The following is a 16720-nucleotide window of genomic DNA, read 5'->3' on the forward strand; positions in this document are numbered from 1 at the left end:
GATGATGAGGAGCGGGTGGGCCCAGCCACGAGCTGGAGGCCTGGACCATCTGACAGCAGAGGACGGAGAGAGCCAATTAGGTCTTTTGAGCAGGGATGTGCCGTTTCAAATGTGGGGGCTGGGGAAAGTTCAATCAACCAAGCAGCTGCCTTGCTGGTAGACAAGGCATTTATCCAGTGTTTAGCTGTAGGGCCAAGAAGCTAACTCGAAATTGTATAGCATGACTCCCACTGACCAAGAAAGATCAATGACCCAGACAGGCCAAAGGGCCAGAAATTAAAAGCATTAAGCTCGTAAGTGGACAGTAGCCACTGGTCGTGGATACTGTCTGTCCTTGCCCTGCAGGGAAGGCAGCAAGCAGTGCAGAGCTCCAGGCACGTAGGAACTGAGCTTACGTCCCTCCCTTCACTGTCTCTGAATCCTCCAGGCCCCTAACAAACCCCAGATTCCATGACATGCTTTTTGCCTCACACAGAAAAGCAGGACAGTCAGGTACAAGGAGGAATCTGTTCCAGAAGCAGCATCCAGAAGTAAAAGCAACCTGGCACAGGTTTTTCATTTGCTTTTAGGTTGAGAATGTCTTTGAGGGTGCAGCTCACTTCCATCCCTGCTCTACCCTCCTCAGTGGTGCTCCAGGCACTGCATCCGCCTGTCTTTTGCATAGAAACAGGAGCAAGGCCTTGCCCAATCCTGTGGCTCTGTTTGGGACAGTCAAGGCCCTCCTGCCTGCCTCTGGTGTGACCTCACAGCTCTCCATGGGTATCATCCTGCCAGCCCAGACAGTCCCCACCCCACTGGCCCGTAGCCTCCACTTTCCTTCTGCACCCCCACTCCGTCTCTATCCCAATGATAGAGACCGTCCCAGACCCTACATCAGGGTCCTTTCCCCTAGGGTTGGGCAGCTGGGAGTGGGGACAGGGAATGCCTGCTTTTCTGATTTTAGGCAAATCCTTAGCTGACCTCCTCCAATGACAGCCCCTCTTCCCCAGCCAAGGTGGAAATGTTTGAATTGGTTTGGTTGGTCAATCTGGACAAACACCCCAGTGGTGACTGTGTGGCTGGTCACTCACTCTCGGAGTCCCGGGAAGGCAAGACACCGAATTTCAAGCCCCAGTAAGGGGTGGGGTGTGTGTGTGCGGGGGGCAAACTGGAAGAGGAGGTCAGGCAGTGCAGACCGGCGGCAGAGGTTGGGGGGCATTCACCCCCGCTGCCCGAGTCCCATTTATGGGGATCCCCAGTGTTGTCCTTTCTGGGCCAGGGCCAGGGCCAAGGTGGCAGGAGGGTAGGGGTCCTGATTGGGGCTGCCCGGCCTCAGGATCGCCGAGGGAGGGAGGGGAGACGGGGACCGGGACCGGAGGGCGGCGCTCGCGGGAAACCGGGCAGCTCTGGGGTCCTCCGCGCCTCGCCCACCTCTCTCGTGCAGGCTCTCCGGGCCCGCATTTCGGGCCGCAAGGGTGCGTCCGGCCTGCGCTGTCTCCGCCGCGGCCCTCCCCGCCCCGCCGCCCTTCCCGGTCGAGCGGCTGCCCGAGCCCCCTCCCTCGCCGCGCGCTGCCGCGCTCCGCCCGGGCAGCCGCCGCCGCCGCGTGCTCCTGCTGTCTCTTCTCTCCAGCCGAGCGAGCCAGAGGAGCCGGGGAGAGGGAGAGAGAAAGGGGGAGGAGAGAGGCGAGAGGGAGAGAGAGGGGGGGAGAGACGGGGGGGAAAGAGAGAGAGAGAGAGAGAGAGAGAGAGAGAGAGAGAGAGAGAGAGAGAGAGAGAGAGAGAGAGAGAGAGAGTGAGTGTGTGTGTGTGTGTGTGTGAGAGAGAGAGAGAGAGAGAGGGAGAGTGAGAGAGTGAGAGAGTGAGAGAGAGAGAGAGAGAGAGAGAGAGAGAGAGAGAGAGAGAGAGAGAGAGAGAGAGAGAGAGAGAGAGAGGAGAGAGAGAGAGGGAGAGAGAGAGAGAGAGAGAGAGAGAGAGAGAAGGCGGCGAGGGAAGAGCGAGTGAGGAGCTAGCTGCAGGGCTGCTTCGCAGCCGGCGGAGCCTCCTCGGACAGCGGCCCCGGCCCCGGCCCCGGCCCCCAGCCGCTCGCGTGGTCAGAGGAGACGCGATCCGCAGCCGCCGCCTGAGCCCGGCCCCGTGCGCTCCTTGCCGCCGGCTCGCCGGTGCCCGCGCGGCCCGGGACGCCGCTGCCAGCTCGGCGGCCGGGATGCAGCCGGGGCATGGCTGCCGGGCCCCTGTCACCTGCCGCGGGGAGCGCTGAGCCCGTGAGTAGCCGGGTCCTCGCCGCCAGCGCTTCGCCCTGCGGCGGTCATTACCTTCGTGTTGAGCGGGGTGGGGGTGGGCACGTCCCAGGGAGGGGCGCACAGGACCCCGCAGGGGGAGGCGGGGCTGGCGGGGGCGCGGGGTTGCAGAGCGCGGCCAGGGACCGACCCGAGGTCGCGCGGGGAGGGGTGGCGCGCTCGGGGTCGGGGCTCTCCGTGTCCCTCCTGGGCTCGGGTCGGGGCACGTGGTCCAGCCTACGGCCGGAGGGGCGGTTTTGTGAATGGGAAGGCCCCGGGGTCGGCTCCATGGAGACGCCGGGGAGTCCCGCGCACTGCGTGGCGGCGGCGGCGGCGGCGGTGGTGGCGGTGGTGGTGGCGGCGGCGGCACAATGCCCGGAGCGGGGAACTCCCTGGCGGGGGGAGGCCGAGCGCGAGGAGATCCCGGCCCCGCGGGGTGCGTCCGGGTACGCGGCTGGAGCTCGCGCGGGTGGGACTGGGGGGACAGTCAGCGATCTCCACGGGATGCATGCACTTCTCTCCAGGCACCCAGTCCCCGGGAGCCCTGCCTGGGTCCTCGAGGAGAAGGGTTCACTAGAGGAGTTGATGACCCAAAGGAGTTTTGGGGAGGAAGGGTCTCCCACGGTCTTCTAGAGAGGCCCCGGGCCCTCAGCGCCCGCTGTGCGCGAGTGTAAAGCGGCAGGGGTCGAGCCGCGCGCAGGGCCCAACAGGCGGCGGGCTGAGGGCGCTCCCCGCAGAGTCTTGGGAGCTGCATTAGGGAGGCTCGGGCGTGAACCCAGGCTGCTTCTCCGGGCCTCGGCCGCCCCCGGGGGCCGGCGTAGCGCGGCTGGGGAAGCTGGCGCCAAGGCGGCTGGGCACACTCGGCCCAAACTTTCTGCCCCGGAGGCCCCAGAGGCCCCGGAGGCGGCGAGACTCGCCGGGGGGCGTCCGGGGGTCGCCCCCTCGGGAGGGCTGTCTCTCGAGGAACCTAGCGGTGGCACGATGCCATAGGTCGCAGCCTCCCTCGGCGCGGAGCCTCCCCAGGCGTGCATCCCCGCAGTGCCGGGGCTGCCGGGGGCCCTCACACAGTACGCGCGGGGACGAGGATGCGGCCCCGGGCGTGGAGGGACAATGGAAGCCCATCCCGTTCCAGAGCGGCCCCAAGATGCGGGGTGTTAGCGTGGAGCAGGAGGGATGTTCCTTGGAGTCCAGGACTGCAGCTTCGCCGACAGCGCGGCGTCCAGGGGGGTGAGGAGAAACTCCTTCCTGACGGAGCTCTCCAGCTTTGGGGAGGGACTAGATTTATTTTTTAATGGTCACTTTAAAAAAGACACCCGCGGTTCCCCTCATGCTGATGCAGGAGACATCCCGCAGTGGAGGAAAAGGACAGGGACGGAGGGACCCAGCCCTCCACCCCCGCTGGAGGTCATGTCGCTTTTCCCGCGCGCCCGGCAGCTAATTTCCTGCTGAAACACCCGCTCGGCGCTGGGACGCCCTGGGCTCACACCCGGAAGCCCAGGGCACTTAGCACCGAGCAGATACGAGGCTAGTAGAGTGGGGTCGCCCGTATGAGGTCTGTCAGGCAGAAACTGGCTTTGGTTTTACTGGTCTGCAAATAATAAAAGTATAAACACTGCGGCAGAACCTGTTCATTAACTGTGCATCGTGAAATTGGGCGGATGTCTTAATTAGGCTGCGTTGTCAACGGGGATATTACACCAATTAAAACCAGACCCTCCAGGTGAGCGAAAATTGTGAAGGGAGAGAGGGAGAAAAGTTGCAGTGAAAGCGCCGCCTGATGAAAGCGGCATGTGGGCAGGTATGGGCCTCCCTCAGGCCGCAAGAGCACTGGCACCGGGAGGTTTTGGGGGGCTGCAGAAGAGGGCGGCCGGGCGCCTTCTGAGAACCAGCTAGGCGGGCCCCCTCAGTCCCTGCCTCCACCTTCGGGCTCAGGGCTCCCCTCTGCGCTGAGGATGGATGTTGCCACCCTCGTCCCTCTCCCGAGATTGGAGGCCTCCCTGCATGGGCATGGGGCTTGGCCACTGGCACACTCCTGGAAGCAACGTTTAACCCCTCATTTCCCAACTGGGAGCTTCTGAGAGGGTAGAGCAGACTCCTGGAGAGTGAGGTGGGAAACTCTGAGGGGTTAGGGAGCAGAGGCAGAGTTGAGTGGTGGTACGCTGGGCCTGGTGAGACAGCTGCCAGCAAAGGGGAGAGTTTGCCAGGGGCATGTGGGCTGTTTGTCTTGGAGCTGCTGGGGTTTTCTGGCACAAGTTGCCTATTTCCAACAGCAATCCCCTCCTCCATTAAAAGAGGACTTGAATGATTGCTCTGATTCCCCCCTCCAGGGGCCTGAGCTTTAGAGAGACCTGTGTCCACGCTTGGGCCTTGGGTAACCTCAGGTCACCTGGAGAAACCGGAGTCCAGGAAAGTCCCTGCAGGCCAGGGTCTGACTATGCTGGGCCTTCACTGCAAATGCCTCTGGTCCAGTGCCCTGGGGTATGAGTTGCAGCTGATCTGGGTGTATTCATGGCCCTTCCTCAGGGACCAGAGGCTGGGCTGGAGGGAAGGCTGCGTCCTGGGAGGCCCCCTGCCACAGGGGGTGCAGCTGGCGGCAGCACCAAGGACAGGGCCAAGGCGTGCAGCCTGCCCTGGCCCACTCTCGCCTTTGACATTGTCCTGGAGCCGCTGGGGGCGTTGCTGTGGCTCACCTCACCCGGCTAGGGGGAAGGGTTAAGCCTGAGGCCAGCAAAGAGGCAGATTTAAGAAGGAGGCAGGTGGGAGGACTCCTGGGTACTATTCCAGAGTGGACCTTCTGTTATGTTCCTGCCACTTACTAAACTTTGAGCATTACCAATGGCTCAAAGAAATAGCATCAGAGAAATGGAGAGAAATTATGGAGTTCTTTAGTATCGGGGAATGAACTAAGCATGGTACTGGCCATAGAAAATGCCATCCCTGGTTCTGGATCCTTGCCAGCCTGGCCCAGCTTGGGTGCTGCCTCTACCTTACAGTCTTCTTTACAGTATCCCCCAACCCCCATTCAACCATGGTCCGAGACCCCTTTGTTCTGTGATGTGTAGAAGTTGGAGGCACCTTGCTCCTAAGGGCAGAGATGCTGGTTGATTTATTCCCACTTCCTCCTGTACACGCAGTGTTATTTGATGCATGCTTGTGGAATTAGGAGTGAAGGAATGTACAAGTGAAGGGAGCTCCTATCCCACGCAGAAGTGTCAGAGTGGTGGTGTGTTTGTGGGGGCCAGTATAAGGGGCCTGGAGGAGCCACGCAGGGGGAAACGTCTCAGTGAGCATGGAGCAACAGTGAACATGAAATTGAAATGTTATTTTTCAGCGGTTGTAGTGTGCGGTCTACCTCCTCCAGCCCATCCGTGTGCCTGCAAGTTTGGGTTGGTTGTCTCTCTGTGTTTATTTATTTCCACACTCCTGCTTGATAGTTTGTTATAAAGACAAATGGAACCTGACTCGCAGCTGACATTTGGTGAGGAATTTTTTGTTTTTAAACAAGTGAAGGGGAAAAACCATCCTGAAACTTCCTCCCTTGAACAGAGATGCTATGCTCCTCCGTGGGCACCTGTCTTTCCCTAAATCCCCACCTGCAGCAGGCCTTTTCTTCTGCACGAGATACTGGCTTTATAAACACATCCCATTTGCACCTGCATCTCTTTGATTAGCTGCAATATCTCCCCACATTCTTTTAGAAAGCAGCACATTATTTTCACAGGTTCGTGAAACATTCAGACAGCCTAAACATCTTATTTTTTTGCTGCCTTTCTGAAGTAGGTTTCTCTCTGAGCCATCACTGTCTCCTTTTTATTTATAACATTCTGGTTCCATCTCTCTCTCTCTCTCTCTCACTGTCCGTCTGTGTGTGTCTCTCTCCTCCTCTTTCATGTCTTTTTTTCTCCCTATACTTTCTGAGTGGTGTGGGCACTTGGTATGTGACTTTCCCTTTGAATTATGTATGAGAGTTGAGGACGGCTCTCATCTACTAGTTGGATGGGTAGTAATTGAGTACACAGTGAGGTCTTTTTTTTTGTGGAGGATTGCAGACAGAAAAATGAGTATCCTTGCTTAAAGAAATACCTTGTGGCAGACTGGTTTGGTTTATAAAATGCATGTTTTTGGGCTTCCCTGGTGGCGCAGTGGTTGAGAGTCCGCCTGCCGATGCAGGGGACACGGGTTCGTGCCCTGGTCCGGGAGGATCCCACATGCCGCGGAGCGACTGAGCCCGTGAGCCATGGCCGCTGAGCCTGTGTGTCCGGAGCCTGTGCTCCGCGACGGGAGAGGCCACAACAGTGAGAGGCCCGCATACCGCAAAAAAAAAAAAAAAAAAAAAAAAAAAAAAAAAAAAAAAAGATTTAAAATGCATGTTTTTAAGTGCAATGCACTTAGTAAATTAGTTTGCTGTAGCAATTTCTCCAACACATGAGCTGACACCAAAACATGCCTTAGAAGGTGACTTGAGGTAATAAAGAGCATAAAAATCTGTTACTTCATTTGAAAGTGTTCCCTTTAGTAGCTCGGGGAAAGTTCACAGTATATGAATTGCATTTTGGAAAGTGTTGCCAGAGTCCAGGTGAAACAGGACTGAATGCTCTGGCTCAGGAGCCAGGGGAGCCACGTGAGGGTTGGCCAGCCAGCAGGGCCCTCAGGGCCTGGGAAAGGACTGCCAATTTCATTTTAAGTTCTGGGGCGTAAAGATACCCTCACTGTGTGACAGGGACCTCTCCTTTGGATCTAGTCTCTACTCGTTGTGTGTATCTCAGGGCCGGGTCCTACTAATTCCACCCGGGAAGTGGGTTGTAACTCATTGGCATCAGTTTGTGTTGGATGGGGTGGGGTCTTCAGAGTCTGTGGTTTCTTCTGAGGACCTAGAACAAAGCAGTCCTAGTTACAAGTTTTTTGGAAGGCTTAATTTGTTTAAGGTCAGAGTGAATTTCCAGCAGAAAAAAGAAGGAGGGAGAGTATACATATTTTGAGCAGAATTTTACCACGGATTGCTTTGGTTAATGGCTGTCCCGAGAGATTCCTCCCAAGATTCTAGAAGAACAGAGGCATAGGTGAAGAACTCCCCTGTATCTAGCCATGCCAGTTCCCTCTCAGACCTACGCTTGGTCATCAACTCTGTGTGCCAGGTCTCAGCCGATGCTCAGGGAAGTGGGCCAACCCTTCTGGTCTCTCATAGCCCTGGGCTGTGGCTGGAAACCAGGAGGAGAGGCAGGTGGTCATGTATGTCTCTTTTGGCCCTTCAAGAAAACAGTCCTACTTGCAGGTGAGGAAACTGCCTGGGGACAGACACTTGCTACCAGCCGGACCCTGCACAGTTTCATCAAGTTCCTTTTGGAGGGCCAGGTGAAATTGTAACACGTGTTTTTTGTATGGAAGAGAAGAGACTCCCATGTGCCTCTATTTCTCCAAGGCATCTTGTCTTATGTCAAAAACCAAATCTCCCTCCGCCAAATCAAACAAGCAAAAAGGTAACCCAAGCCCACCAAAAAGATCCTCTCTCATAGGGCTGCCATTACAGTTGCGCAGGCATGCACTGCAGAAACCTAGGGACCATTCAGAGCTCTGTGGATAGGTGGAACGCTGCAGCTCTGCTCATCAGTGTCTCCTTGTCTGTGACACCAAATGAAACTGAGGGATGGTGATGGCAGGAAAGGTGGCCTTCCAGAGTCTGGGTACTTCCCCTGCACCCTTGAAATTTGTGTCTTTGGGCACCAGGCTGGGCATCACATCTCAGGGTGGTTTTCTTTTAGGCAAGGATAATGAGAACACAGAGAAGCACATTGTTCTCAGCAGGGAAGACTTTTAATGTAAAAATGGGAAGCTCTGTTGAAGCCAAAGAACATAAAGTTTACTTGTATTGAAAAGGTGGATATAACTTGGAGAAAGAGTTAAAGAGGCACAAACACCTAGGCACATTTAGAAATAATTTCTCACTAAACTTTGATAGTTCAAAATCCTTTCTGAATCTAAATGAGAGGTTTCTCTACAGGATTAAAAAGAAAATAGTTCCTAATTTTTCTGGAACTTTTAAGGATTGGGTGCAGGGCAATACTCCAGGGTCTGTACATAAGAGCCTCTGAGTCCCCTGAAATGAAAGCTCCTGCTGGTGACTTCTCCCCGGCGCCCACACCTCTTTCTTTTGGCAACAGCAAGCAGGGCTTTTTAACCTGTTTTCAGCAAGAGGTGTTAAGATGAATTTTTAATACTTCAGTGAGATCACCGCACACACCATGGTTTCCCTATGTTTCCCATCACCTTGAGATCCTAGAAGAAAAAGGAAAATCAGAATGATGCTTCAAGCTGGGTCTGCACACAGTGTCCTATTGGGCGCCACCCATTCCTGACTTGCCCTCCCATCCTCTCTTCTCCGTGGAGGTCTAGTCTGAATCTTCACTCAGTTAGTTTCCTTGTTAACGGGTGCTGGCTTCCCTGAGATTGTACATCGTGGCTGTTCCTCCTGTCAGCTGATTCTTGTAAGAACCACCCTTCACCCCTGGGACACACACATTTAGATGCACATTTAAATGGAATGTAACTTCTGGACAAAGCTGTGACCCCAAGCCCGTTAGGGGAGCAGGGAGCAGTTCTGGCACATGCCGGAGATACAGAGGGAGTCTGTGTGCAGGGGACTTGAGGTGTGAGGCCAGGCTCTGACTTCCTGAGTGGTGGGGCTGATTGCAGCATGCAGTGGGGGAGGGCATGCAGATTTCCCAACCCAGTGACCTGCGGGCAAGCTCTTGAACCCTAGTTTACTCAGCTGCGAAGAGGGGCGATAAACACAGGTAAAGGATCTGGCGCATAGTAGGCACACAACGGCTGGTGGTGAGCATGAACCTTCCTCGGTGCCATCTGCCCGTTGGAGGAATGAGCATCTCGTCAGAGTTAAGGAAATGGATTCTGCACTGTTTCCTGTGGCCACAAGGAGATGATGCTGTTTTAAAATGGTTCCAGAGAAAGTCGCAGGTGCCAAGATGGAAACAAGTCGTAGCATTTCTGTATAGGTGAGGAGATCCTTACTTGCTCGGGGGCCTAGGAGGGCCCCCAGGAGGGACCTGGAAGCTCATGTTCTCAGGAACACCATGGCCAGGCAGAAAGATGTGAGTGAGGTCCTGTCTGTGGGGCTGTGGACCCAGGGGTCGCCTTGTCCAGGACATCTGGAGAGTGGAGGGGCTTCTGCCTGCTCGTGGTGTGCCCCACTGATGGGCCATCACCCCCTCCCCATGCCTCCACTCCTGGTGGAACGTCGAAGGACACAGAAGGAGGGGGGAGTGCTGGGCACTTTGCTTTTGCAGGAGTGGCTTTGGATTCTAAGAGGTGGGGGCCCTAGGTCAGTGCCAGCTGGATTTTCCATGAGGAGGAGGAAGAGAAGAATCGTGACCTCCCCTCTCCTCCCAGACTCCTCTGAACCTGTAGATCGCCACCATGGCACTTTCAGACTGAGTGATTCTATCTCACCCCTACCTTCAGCAGGGAGATGTTTTTGGTTCTCAGGGCTCAATGTGTGACAAACCAAAACCCAGTTTTGCAAAACCCATTAGAAATAAACATAAAGTGTGCATGCCTTTCTGGAATATTGACTCTCCCTCATTGAAGGGACCACTGTGATGCCATTAGGCACAGCTGGGGCCCCCGCTGCAGGGACAGGCGAAGTGGAACTAGGGCCCAAAGGCCTTCTTACCCAGGCTCCTCACAGATCGGGGGTGGGGGCTGTGATTCACCAACTTCCCCGCTGTGTCCCCCAGGCTGCTCGTAATGGGACTGAGAGTGCCTGCTGCCTACCTCTTAGGGGTGCTATCCATGAGTACATTAGTCAGGTATTTTGAAATGTTCGCAGAAAAGAGAAGTGCTGGAGGAATTTAAAATGAGAATTATTGTTTTCAGTGGTGTAATATTATAATCAACACTCCGAGACAGCCAACGCTGTATTGAGTATTATCATACCAGAAGTCTTTTTGATATGTTGTCAGCTGTGAACCTTTAACTGATGACCAAAGGGAGGGATAGAGAAGCCAGAGGATAACCTTTGTTTGATGGGGGACCCCATTGCCCTTATCCTAACCTCGAAAGCCCTGGGATTGGTGTCTGGGACAACTTTACAACAGGACAAAAGGCAGCTTACCAGCATGTCCTTTTTTTTTTTCCTCATAGATCTCTCCTAGGACAGTTGAGAAGAATGCACACAGAATCTGCATTCTTTTGACCCTTCCAACACCCCTTGGCCGTGACTGGGCTCTCTCCCCAAGGTTGCCTTTGTGTTGGAAAATAAGTGTCCAGCTGTATCCATGCATTGACAGTATTGCAGTGATTAGCACTTGCAGTCCTGACTTGTCTGTGCTTAAGCTTGTAAAATGAACGGTGCATGGGTGCTTCCCCCCATGTAGATGGAAATCCCATTTCAGAAGTCGAACTGTCTGGACAGAACAGATGGGCAAAACCAAAACCAGGTCATCGATGTCCGTGCTGACATGTTAAAATGCAGCTTGCAGTCCTATCCCTCCCCGCACGGACATTACTCTTTCCTTGTCAGAAGTCAGCACGGAGACTGACTCAGGGAGAGCGAATCCATCTGCCCCGCTTCCCATCATGGACACAATAATATGTTTTGCTCAGATCCTAAGAAGAAAACTCACAAGACCAGACTTGGAGAACTTCCGCCCCCAAGGATAATTTTTCAGAAAGTAACGAACGCTAGAAAATGAGGGCTATAAAGGAAGTCTTTAGGTAATAATCATAACTATAATATTCACCACTTTGAAATGCATTAATATAGACTAAAATTACAGAAAGTATTAAGTCTTTTGGAGGGGAAAGGAGGCCTGCTTTGGAGCCTGAGGCTGACTTTCTATGTGCCTGTGGCCTACCCCCCACCATCTCTTAGAGACTGTGCCCCCAGCCGGTACCAGTCACACACAGTTAGGGTTGGATGGAGGATAGTATTTCCTCCCCAGTGAGTTCCTTTCAGAGCTGTGCTGTTTTCCAGCAAAGCAAGGGAATGCTGAGACTGCCCCAGGGTCTGGCCCACTTCATAGGAGTCAGGCTGCTTGAGAGCTAGGCCCAGTGAGGCAGGTGTGTAGACACTGGCCCGGGAGGGTGTAGCCCAGGGCACCCTGTGCACACTACCTACTGCCGCCTCCCCTTTTAGCTGCAGTGAGGACTCCTCTGCAGTGCCCGGGGGTCAGGAGCAGACAGAGCACATGGCCATGCACCGTCCCTCTCTCCCCCTCCTTGACCCCACCAGCCTCTTTCTCCTGCTGCCGCTTTCCCACTCCCCTCTTCCACCTTCAGAGCCAGCAGACTGCTCCAGTGGGATGCAAGTGAGGGGCTGGCAACGGCAGGTCAAGCAGCGCTGAGCTCAGAGCAGCTGGGAGGAAAGATTTACGGTTCCTCCGTGCCCTGCTGGATGGACAATTAAAGCCTTGCATGGCTGGAGGAGAGCGTGTCGTTAAGAGGCAGGACGGTCAGAATAAATCAGTCACCTCCACTTAGGTGGCCGAGCTAGGCTGCTTCCTGGGGCCTTTAGGGCGGGAGCCCCTTGGGTGTGGGTTTGAAGGCTCCAGAATGGACTGTTGAAGGATCTGACATACTCTGAGCTCCATCCAAGTCCCGGGCTGAAGACCCCAGGGTCTCCTCACAGATGGGGGATGTGCTGTAGGCTCTTCTGCGGAAGTTCTAAATAACACATCTGTGTTTTATCTCCTTAGCACCTGGTAGGCGAGAGAGCCACAGACTGGAATGTTTTTGGGTCAGAATAGTGGACCCTAACCTGCTAATGGAGTGTGTGTGTACATGGATGTGTATGTGCATGTGTGCACACGTGTGCGTGTAGGCATGCGTGTGTGACGTATGTGTGCATGCACACATGTGTTGTGTGTGCACACCTCCTAGACCCACGCAGGCTCCACTTGTGTCTCTAAACCCACACAACCCTCTGCCAGGCGGCCTGGGGCGGGCGTCTGAGCAACAGCCAAGCCCGGCCATCGTCCCTCTTCATTTGTTCTGCGTCTGACTTCAGTGCCTTGGAGACTCTGGCAGTTTCCTCAAGGAAACTTTGTCTTTGTGGAAATGAGATGCCAAGCACTCCCCAGCCCTCCTACTGGCTAATTGATGATGTGATCCCGTGTGGGAGCCTTGTCATTCTTGGAAACGCTCTTTATTTCCTGCGTTTCCCCACCTCCTTCCCCACCCCCTCCCACCTCCCCACTGTGGTCTGCTTTCCCTGATGGCGGTGGAGCCACTCCACGTGAGCTGCGGGCTGCGGCGTTAGGGGTATTCAGCCAGCCAGCACGCCAGGCCTTTCATTAACTCGGATACTACAATTATGTGCGCTGAAAGGCTGAAAGGGCCATTTAGGATTTTTCTGCTTTAAAAAAAAATATTCCTTTTTTCACAGCCATCTGCCCAGCCCTTTGGCGCCACAGCTGTGACATGGAACGGTGCGTGGCCTTCAAGCGCTCCTCGACACTCCTGACCCCGACCCTAATAGATGCGTTGGCACAGTGGGCAGCAGGGTGGGCGGGGCCCCACCATTGTTCTGCCCGGAGGTGCTTTGCAGACAACAGGGCAGCGGGCCTGGAGGAGTGTGCTTCCTGCTGCGGTGACTTAACTGCTGGCACAGCCAGGGCCACTGAAGCAATGGCTATGTGCGTGGCGTGTGTGCCCCGTCAACACGTGAGCATGTCCCTCAGCATTGAGAGCCTGTTTCTGCTGCCTTCACGGAAAAGGGTCCATGTCAGGGGTGTGGCTCCCATTTGCCTCCATGGAGGCCACCTGGGCATTTCCGAGTTTAGGTGGGATGTTGTTTTGTGGGGGAATGTAGTTTACACGACTCATGCTGGCTCTTTGTGCATGCATGTGTGTGAGTGTGTGCACAGCTCTGCATGTAGAGATTAGGATCTTGTTCGGGGATCGCCTGACCCTCTCCCCAAATTGGGAGATGTGTGAGTGGTGTCGTGGGACTTGGTTGTGAACCCCATGGATCTGGATTGACAGTCTTGGGACTCCTGAAGAGGGGGAGGCATGGAGACACGTGTGGGAGGTGCACTGACTCAGGGTCACCCCACGCAGAACAGCCACCCAAGGACAGAACCTGGATATGTGACAGTGGTGCTTGGACGAGATGCACAGCCCCATTTGAAGGTAATTAGAAGTCTGGAGGCAGCTGCTACTTTGTACGCTGTACCCAAAAAACTCATAAAAGTGTTATTCAGGGACCTTGTTATCTTAAAAAAGAAGGAAAGAACCCAAGCACCAAATAACAACCAGCAACTCACAAACTTATTTTTTTAAAACTTCCCTGAAGTTGCCATGGTTACCCGCATGCGTGGTTCCTGGCTCTTTTGCTCTAAGTGGAGCGGCTCGGAGCAGGCATTAAACCCTTGGTGCAGGGCCTCCACGGTGTGTCCGCCCATCTGAGGAGCCTATCTGTGCTCTGGCATGGAGGGAAAGAGCTACTGGAGAGATTTTGCAGGACCATAGCATATAATATTCTAATGTAGCACTTCTGAGATACTGGAGACAGAATTTGTCTCCCACGCTAAAATAATTATAGCCGGGAGAACAGAGAAGACATCATTCCAGGTCCTTAACAGTGAGGGGTGTGTGTGTGTGTGTGTGTGTGTGTGCGCGCGCGCTCGTGCGCGCCTTGTCCCCTGGCTGCTTCAAGGAGCACTTGCCTGCACCTGGCTATACGGGTAAGGACAAGCACAACCTGCAGAGTCCCTACACCTGTCGGCTGCAGAGCATGTGCCCAGGCCATGCTGTGGGATATGAATTTCTGCGGGGGGCTTTGGGGGAGAAAGAAGCCAGACCAAGATTCCTTCTGGCCAGACTTCTTTCTACTCAGAGAGCGGAGCCCTCGGAATGGGTAGAGGCGCATTCTGTTATCTGCTGGGCTCCGAAGGGAACCCCCAGGGTACGCACGGTCCAAGCTCAGCCTTTGTTGCTGAAACATCAGCTAAAAAGAGAAGAGACCAGGCTGTGGGCCAACTGCCTTGTCACCACCTGCCTTGGGGTCTGACTACTTTTCTCGCACGGGTGTCTGGCTATTTTTGTGTTGGGGGCCCTGAGGCCCCAGTGACTTGTGGGGTGTCTGCTCCCTACTTATTGCAGGGTGAAGCTGTTCTCTTTCCCCGGAAAGGCAGGAGCCAACTTGAGCCATGTGGGGGCACTCAGCAAGTGACGGTGGAGGCAGGGACTGACTCTGGGCAGTAAATTCCAGTTTTGGGGGACAGTAGTGATAGGTGAAGGCCTTGGTGCTGGACCACGTAGCCAAGGATGGGCCGTGGGGACCCCAGAGGGCCCATTTTTGACCAGAGCTGTGGTTTCCTTCCCTTGAGCCCCTCTGAGAGCAGAAAACCCGCTGCACCTCCATAGGAGGCCTATCTCTCCCCTTCTCCCACAGCTGGTCCTCGCTCATTCCCCAACTGGAGCCAATTCCCCAACTTCATGCCAGTCTCACTTTTCCATGGATGGAGTGTGATCTCAGACCCCGGCATTGTGTTTTTGGCCGATTCATGAACCCCTGGTTTATGGGCAGGCGTTTCCTTGGGGAGCCAGGAGCCCTGGTGTCTCCTCATGACGTCCTCCTGTATGTGGAGTGGGCAGTGGGGTGACCTGCATTTCTCCTAGAAAATCTTGGGAGTCGTTGCCAGTGGGTAGAGGGTGAAGACAAATGGGGAGGTTCTAGATCCTTCCACAAACCTGGGGCAGAGCTGCACCTGCGGCCGTATCTAAGGCAGGTGGGCATTTGGAACTTACTTGCACACCTCACACAAAGGACATGAGAAGGCGTCCTCGGAGGCCCCTCCTCATGGCTTCCTCTGGGCCTGACAGCACCCTGTCTTTCGCAGCACCTTCTGGGAGCAGTAATTAGCACTCCTAAGGAAGAATGAAAAATGATAGATAGATCCTGCTAGGTGTTTGCATACCCGTCTCCTGTATCAGAGTGTAAAGGCTTTGAAAGCAGGGACCCTGTTTTCCCCCAGCACGTGTAGGCTGCTCCTCTACTCACGGTATGTTTTCAGTCACTGTTTGCGGGGGTTCTGACAGCTAGCTGGGGTGGGGTGGACGTGGGCCTTGTGTCTTGTTAGCCCTCCATCCTGGCGGGGCCGGCTGTGAGGGGACTGGTGGGTTTCCGTGCCTTGGTTCTTCCTGTCGCTTGAATCCCTGCTGAGTCCTGGTCGTGGGAGGGTTTGCAGGAGGCCTGGGCTTCCTCCCAGGTGTGTTATGGGCACACTCTGTGTCCAGGGGCCTGGAGTGGGGGTGCTGCCAGAGGGACGAGGAACCCGCTGGTCCGTGGGAAAGCCATGTGGTTTCTGGCTCAGAGGAGAAGTGGGCTCAGCTTCTGCCCCTGGGGTTGGCAGCAGTGAGGTGGTGCCCTGTGAGCTTGGTTGGGCTGTGCATCCAGCCATACTAGCTTCCTTCCCTTCAGTGAACCTTGGACTGTGTGCCACTGTTTTCCCAGAACCAAGGTCAGCTGCCAAAGAGAGCAGAATGCCTCCAAAAGTGGGGGGCGGGGGTGTGTGTGACTCAGATGTGTCTCTGAGCCCCACTGTTTGCTGGGCTTGGAGTGAGGAGTAGATGAAAGGGAAGGAACATTCCTAGGAAGGTGCTGGACTCTTCTAGAAGATGCCAGATTGTTCTGGAAGAGAGCCTGAGACTCCTTAGATGCGTGACCCTGGGCTGGCTGCATCCTGTGGAGTGCAATGTGACCCATCTACTGGGGAGTCAGCTCGTGATTATTGATGCTAATGGAAAACAGAAGTGAAATGGATAATTCAAGATGGCAGACTAATCAATATTATTTATATTTAGCTTGTGAATGCGCTGCATATTTCTCCGCTGGCAGATTGGCCTTCACAATTATATTTTGCAGAATCCAAGAATCTGCTGTCAGCGGGCCAAGGGCTGCCACCTTGCTGTCCTTCCAGGAGAGTTGTTGGAACACACGCACTCAAACCCCTTGTGACTTGGCCACCAGTACCGAGGAAAGTGCCAGGCCATCCTTATCAGTGCCTGCCCTCTCCCCACCTCCCAAATGTCTCCCACTGCTGACAGACCCCCTGTAGTGGGGGATTGTTTAAAAAACGATTAGAAAGAATGGTTTATTCAAACAGTGGGTTTTATGCAACTGTTTTAGATGATGTGGAAGGAAATCCGCATTACAGTATAATTGGAAAGGGAAGTCGGCAGAACAATCTGTGTACTTTAATATGGAAACATACACATATATTGTCTTGTCTTCGTCTTGTATCCTCAGGGCACACGGTAGGTACTCAAGACGCACTTGCTGGGTGAGGGGCTGGGCGCTCAGTTAGGGGCATGGGTCCCAGTGTGGGCGGATGGGCTTGATCTAGGGGCGCATGCGTCTGTGCCCTGTGACACGGGGAACGTCTCCCCTCTTCAGTGGAAGATGCACGACTCTCCTCTCCCCCCACAACAGCACCTCAATCTGTGCA

At 54.8% G+C, this 16720-nt stretch overlaps 1 protein-coding gene across 12 annotated transcripts in view; it reads left to right on the forward strand.

Annotated features, from left to right (window-relative positions):
• Window positions 1–16720, forward strand: part of RBFOX3 (RNA binding fox-1 homolog 3) — a 505472-nt gene that overhangs the window by 69175 nt on the left and 419577 nt on the right. For 7 of the 12 annotated variants that reach the window (XR_010838272.1, XM_067021686.1, XM_067021690.1 and 4 more), the window contains exon 1: window positions 1916–2240. The exons of 2 other annotated variants lie outside the window; for them this stretch is intronic. The gene's annotated coding sequence lies outside the window, so the exon portion shown is untranslated. Of the gene's footprint in view, window positions 1–1763; window positions 2241–2538; window positions 2692–3035; window positions 3483–16720 lie in introns of those variants that run through there. 3 more of the 12 variants (XM_067021692.1, XM_067021687.1, XM_067021694.1) reach the window with 3 other exon arrangements.

The sequence above is a fragment of the Kogia breviceps genome, chromosome 19, assembly GCF_026419965.1.
Source record: "Kogia breviceps isolate mKogBre1 chromosome 19, mKogBre1 haplotype 1, whole genome shotgun sequence".
In the NCBI taxonomy this organism is placed as follows: Eukaryota; Metazoa; Chordata; class Mammalia; order Artiodactyla; family Physeteridae; genus Kogia; species Kogia breviceps.